At 42.7% G+C, this 5,970-nt stretch overlaps 1 long non-coding RNA gene across 1 annotated transcript; it reads right to left on the minus strand.

Moving 5' to 3' along the window:
• Nucleotides 1-205: 205 nt before the first annotated feature.
• On the minus strand, nucleotides 206-2,621 carry LOC134943825 (uncharacterized). Its single transcript, XR_010181777.1, has 3 exons — nucleotides 2,524-2,621; nucleotides 712-830; nucleotides 206-328 (listed from the first exon to the last, which is right to left on the minus strand). It is a non-coding gene; the product is annotated as an uncharacterized LOC134943825 (long non-coding RNA).
• Between the last annotated feature and the right edge of the window lie 3,349 nt (nucleotides 2,622-5,970).

Raw genomic sequence — 5,970 nt, forward strand, 5'->3', positions numbered from 1 at the left:
GTTACAGTATTGAGACTGCTTTTCTGCACACACTCTACATCTCCTGTTTGGCTGGCATTAGAGCCCCAGAAAATAAAGGATTGCATATTTTGTGTCCAGATTTTTGGGGTTATATTTTTATGAGTTTTCTAGATCTGCAGCCGTATGAGCCCAGATTCACAAAACCTACCGAAGCCACAGCATTTAACTGGACTAGGAAGTCTGTCACTTTCTCAGTGGTGTTTATGCTGGCAAACACGATGTTAATGATGGTCTCATCATTCAGGCCTCCATTACCAAGAACATAGTCAGCAACCTGGGTACCAGTCAAGGCCGGCAGTGCTTCATCCTAGTGGAAAGAGTAAATTATCAGTAACTCATCTGACTATGGTCAAGAAATGTAACAAAAACCCCCCCAAAAATGTATAGCATCCATACTGTATATAACAGGAATAGAGGTGTAAACGAATGAATGAAAAAATTAAATATTAATTTATAGAGAGAGAGGTAGAGATATGCCAGTTATGAATGTGGCATGCAGTTGAAAGCTAACACAGCACCAATCATCCAACATTTCAGATTTTTCACTTTCTTCAGGTTTCCTGAAGAAAGCTAATAAAGTAAGCAAACTGAAACATTGGATGACTTAATGCTGATTTAGTGTTCCACTTCTTTACGTTGCAAATCCTCGAGTGCCACCTGCACATACAGAAAATGGGAGATGGCCCTTACCACGTTGAAGTTGCTGTTTGCATCCTTGAGGTCAGCCAGTGAAGCCTCTTGAATGAAAGCTCCATAGTATGACTCGACCCAGGCACTGCTGGTTCCGGAGTCTGTCCCACAAGCAGATCCTTCAAAAATAAATTGTGAGAATTTACTGAAGTAGAACATCATGAAATGTCACATGAAGAGACGAGTGGTTGTAAACTACAGTTTTAGATTGTTCCTGAGTCCTTGTTACTGTCCTTTGAATTTTTCTAAATGTTACCACGTATGTCTGAGAGCATCTCTATAATATGAGGACATTTACAGTAATTGTATTTTATTTTTGTTTTGTTATCCTGAGTGATCACTACTTTGAATCCTGTAGCTGTAGGAACATTTTAATGGACCACTAATTAAGGGCCCCATGACTGACCTACTTGAGTATGCTACCCATGATGTGTGCCATGTGATCTGTAGTGGGAAAACTGGCAAGGATTCTATCACCTGAGAGCTGTGAGTTATCATTTGTGTTAGCTTTAGGGAGTAACATTGAGCGGACCAGGTAAACCCCTGTCCCGATTGAGGTATTGCAAATGTTGTAAGGTATGAAGAAGTTGTGGCTAAATGTCTCTAAGCAAATATTCTTTTTCCATTTCTCTGAACTCCAAAGAGCCATTGAGAGTCTTGGCAGCTGCTAATGACTGACATGACAACTATTATTTCTAAACATGAGCTGCTTAAAATGGATCTGTCCGACATAGTATTACACAGTAGAAAGTTTATTTTTTATTTTTTTGGGGGGAGGGGGCAGGTGGGGGTGGGGGCTTCAGATTACTAGACAATGTTGACAATATAGAGGGGTGAGGCAAAAACTGACCTCATTACTTCCTAGTGAATTTATAGCTATTGATTCTAGTTTCAAGTAGTTATCGTCGCTGTATGTACTGAGGTTTACGTATGTGCCCTATTAAGTGATTCTACACACTCCAGTGCAAACTACACAATTAGACCCAGATTTATCAAGCTTTGGAGAGTAACAAATAGCATGGTGATAACGTACCAACCAATCAGCTCCTAATTGTCATTTTTCAAACACAGCCTGTAATATGACAGTTCGGAGCTGACTGGATGGTACTCTATCACCAGTAGCGGATCTTGCTATGGGCACATGGGATTTTTGCCTGGGGCGCCGCCTTCCGGAGGGCACCGCGCCATGGCAAGATCCGCTACTGCTTGTCAGTGCCCCCGGTGCTGTGCGGCGCTGTGAAGGAAACTAGATGGGTAGACGCTACCCGTCTAGTTTCCCTCCGTGTAGAGGACCGTTGCTGTGCACCGCACTGCATTGTGGGACTAGCACATAGACGCTATGGGTCATAATTGACCTCTAGTGTCTATGCTGTGCGATAGGAGAGACGTCATGACGTCTCTCCCATAGATCCGAAGAGCAGCGCAGCGCGGCGGAGGTCAGCAGCAGTCAGGAATCAGGAGCAGGGATAGTAAGCATTAATTATTATTATTATTATTATTTTTTTAAGCGGCGCTACTCTACAGGGGGCACAAATAGGGGCACAACTCTACAGGGGGCACAAATGGGGCACAACTCTACAGGGGACGTAACTGACCACGCCCCTGTATGAAGCCACGCCCCTATTTTTGCCTGGGGTGCCACAAGGGCCAGAACCGGTCCTGTCTATCACCATGCTATTTATCACTCTCCAAGGCTTAATAAATCTGGGCCTTAATTTGAAATAGGTAATTGATGAATGCAGTGTGAACACTACTCCTATAGTTTGCATGCAGTACCATCACATTCACATTCTCCTTTTGATATCACTGTACCTGTTTCAGTCTTCACATTTTTATTGTAGCTTTTTATCTTTCCATACACAGTTGATTTTTGATCATCATCTAGTTTCTTAAATGCTTTGCTGAAACAACTGACCCTGTGTCGGGGACAGAACAACACCTTAAGTCACAATCTAGTAACACAACAGTTATACAGCTTTCGCAGTGAAGATGTTGCCCATAGCAGCCTATCAGGGAGATGATTGGTTCAATTTTACTGGAAACCAAACACACTGAACTTTGAGGCTCTGAGTCTAACCGAGTCCCGGCTCAAGTCAGCTCGCTAAGTATGGATCTCGGTTCTAAAAACCGAATCTCACGTGTTTTTGAGACCCTCCCTCATGATTTCAGGTGCTACTTTACACTGGAAATGACTGGAAATTTATATTATTTATGTTACTAGTACTGTAGGAACAAAAACAGGTCCAAATTACACGAGTTTAGCAGTTTTTATCAATTTTTAAGAAATTCAGATCCAAAACCAAAACCAAATCAATTGAGGGTGGTTTTGAAAATAAACAAACCAAAACATGATGGTGATTTAGAACCAAATTCAAAGCATGGGAGTCTGCACACATCTCTAACATAAACATTGATGAGCACAACTATGGGGGTCATTCCGAGTTGATCGCTAGCTGCCGTTGTTCTCAGTGCAGCGATCAGGCTAAAAATCGGCATTTCTGCGCATGCGTGTGCACTGCAATGCGTATGCGTGACGTACAGGTACAGAGACCTTTGTGGTTTTGCACAGGTTCTAGCGAAGCTTTCAGTTGCACGGCACAATGCAAGAAGATTGACAGGAAGGGGGCGTTTCTGGGTGTCAACTGACCATTTTCAGGGAGTGTTTGGAAAAACGCAGGCGTGTCGGAGAAAACGTAGGCATAGCTGGGCGAACGCTGAGTGGGTGTGTGACGTCAAAAGCCGTCCCTCCAACGTTAGAATCGACGCACATGAAGAGTAACTACAGGGCTGGTCTTGTTTTGCACAAAATGTTTTTGCAGGCGCTCTGCTGCACAGGCGTTCGCACTTCTGCAAAGCGAAAATACACTCCCCGGTGGGCGGTGACTATGCGTTTGCACGGCAACTAAAAACTGCTAGCGAGCGATCAACTCGGAATGACCCCCTATGGGCCTTATTCAGGTTTGTTAGCAAAAAAGTTAGCAACTGGGCAAAACCATGTGCACTGCAGGGGGGGCAGATATAACATGTGCAGAGAGAGTTAGATTTGGGTGGGGTGTGTTCAAACTGAAATCTAAACTGCTGTGTAAAAATAAAGCAGCCAGTATTTACCCTGCACAGAAACAATATAACCCACCCAAATCTAATTCTCTCTGCACGTTACATCTGCCCCATCTGCAGTGCACATGGTTTTGCCCAATTACTTACTTTTTTGGTTTGCTAACATATCTTCATTCAAGTCTGGTGAGTGCACCCTCCATTAGATTATTTTTGTTTGGAGCTGTTTGTCCCTATTTGGTTGGTTGCTACCCGAGCAAGTTTATGGCCATGGCGTGAGTGTGGACCTATTGGCTTATATGTATGTATGTACATGGTGATGTCGGCACAATGAATTTAATCCACCCTTATATTGCTAATATCTTTCTGCATAACGATTTGTCAGTATGAGGTGAGGTGGAAGTTGCTGTTAATGAATTTATGTCTTTCTTAAACACTACATTTCAAGTAAACCCACTGGAGGCAGCCATTGTATGTGCTACAATACTGTACAGACCATCAATTTGCAAGGAACAGGTAAAATCACTAACATTCTGAATGAATACTATACAGTATGTGGTTCTTGGTTCCTTGTTTTCTGATTGGAAGGATTATCTTGGCTGCTAGCTTAGCCCACGTTTAATCAGGAAAACTAGTTGACTAAAATTTTCACTTTATTTGTCTAATAAATCCAAGCAAGGAATCAATTTTACTATGTAACCAATATTTTCTTTATGATTCCTAAGGTGTATACACACTTAACGATTGTTAATGAGGTTTGCTGTCGCCTGTGCATGCAACTCAATTTTGTCTAGAACGTTTACGACGCTGTGCTCATCGTTCACTGTGTATGGAGCGAATGACACGAACAACTAAGTGTATTTAGCCTGGTGCCTGAAGGATGATCGTTCATTATTTGCAAATCATTTGCAAATTGTTCAGTGTGTATGCTCAATATCGATTACTCAGGGACACTCCTTCAGTTCAAGGGAAATCGTTAGCGACATACAGTAGTTCATTGAGGGAATCGTTAAGTGTGTATGCACATCTACTCTTCCCAAATTGCATGATATTAATTGACACTTCCCACTAAATGAAAGACAATCATCTATTTTTTATACATAGTTGATGAGTTTGTGCTGCTCCCTACGGGAGAGAACAGCCAGGTCAGCACAACACGGAGCAGTGTGGGGGGCGTGACAAGTAAAAGTAGGCCATACTGAAGGGGAAGGAGGGGTGTTTTCTGCAATCACATCAATGTGGCCACACCACCCACTATACAATGCCAAGAGTACCGGTATTGCACAGTGGAGAGCATGGCTATGATGATGCGATTCAGCGCGGATCGTGTCATCGCTGAGATAAGTGGTGGGAGAAGTCAGGTCCCGGGGGAGACTTGCCCACTTTTCTGGGCACCTGGGAGGGCAACCCAATTTTCGGCAGCCTCCCGGACATTTCGGGAGAATAGACAAGTATGGTTTTATATAATTTAGTTTCAAGTCTACACAAACTTACACAGAGCTTTGGGAGTTGCAGTCAATGTTGTTAGAAATAGATGTGATATCTGTGATTGTAATGCTTCCAGCGACAAGACTGAGGCTCTCTTCAAACCAAAACTTATAGTCTTCTTCAGTACGTAGATTTTTAGATACTATAGGCCAAATAACTTTGACCAACAACGACTCAACGTTGGCATCTGGCAGATTTTCTATATTGCTCTAAAAATGGGAAAGCAAAAGAGAGAAATATGTTAAAATGAAATGTCCTGAATCATCTATTATTTTTATTGACCATAAAGGGTAACTATGTGCATGCCTTGCAGACTATGGAAAACATGACTAAGTTGAATTTGAACTGTCATCAGTTAGTTATGTATATTACAAATGGAAAGGCTTACATGGAATACCTTGCTGGGGATGTGTGTGCAGTTTGATAATAACACACCAGCGGATACACTGTGTGTGCAGTTTGATTTTGTGTATGTAGTGCATGTTCAACCGCACTCATTGTTACACAGATTGGTCTTGATAGGTGCGAGCTTGTAGCGAGTAGGGATGCTGACAGATCACCGGTCGGTGATTGTCCATTCTATCCGGTTTGTGGCGCAATGACTGGAACAGACTGGAATAGTGGGAATTCGTCGCAGGTCTCTCTGAGCAAAGAAGAGGACAGCTGTCCTCTACTATGTTGCTCCCATACAGATGACACCGTGCATACACCGAAACC

The sequence above is a fragment of the Pseudophryne corroboree genome, chromosome 7 (genome assembly GCF_028390025.1).
Source record: "Pseudophryne corroboree isolate aPseCor3 chromosome 7, aPseCor3.hap2, whole genome shotgun sequence".
In the NCBI taxonomy this organism is placed as follows: domain Eukaryota; kingdom Metazoa; phylum Chordata; class Amphibia; order Anura; family Myobatrachidae; genus Pseudophryne; species Pseudophryne corroboree.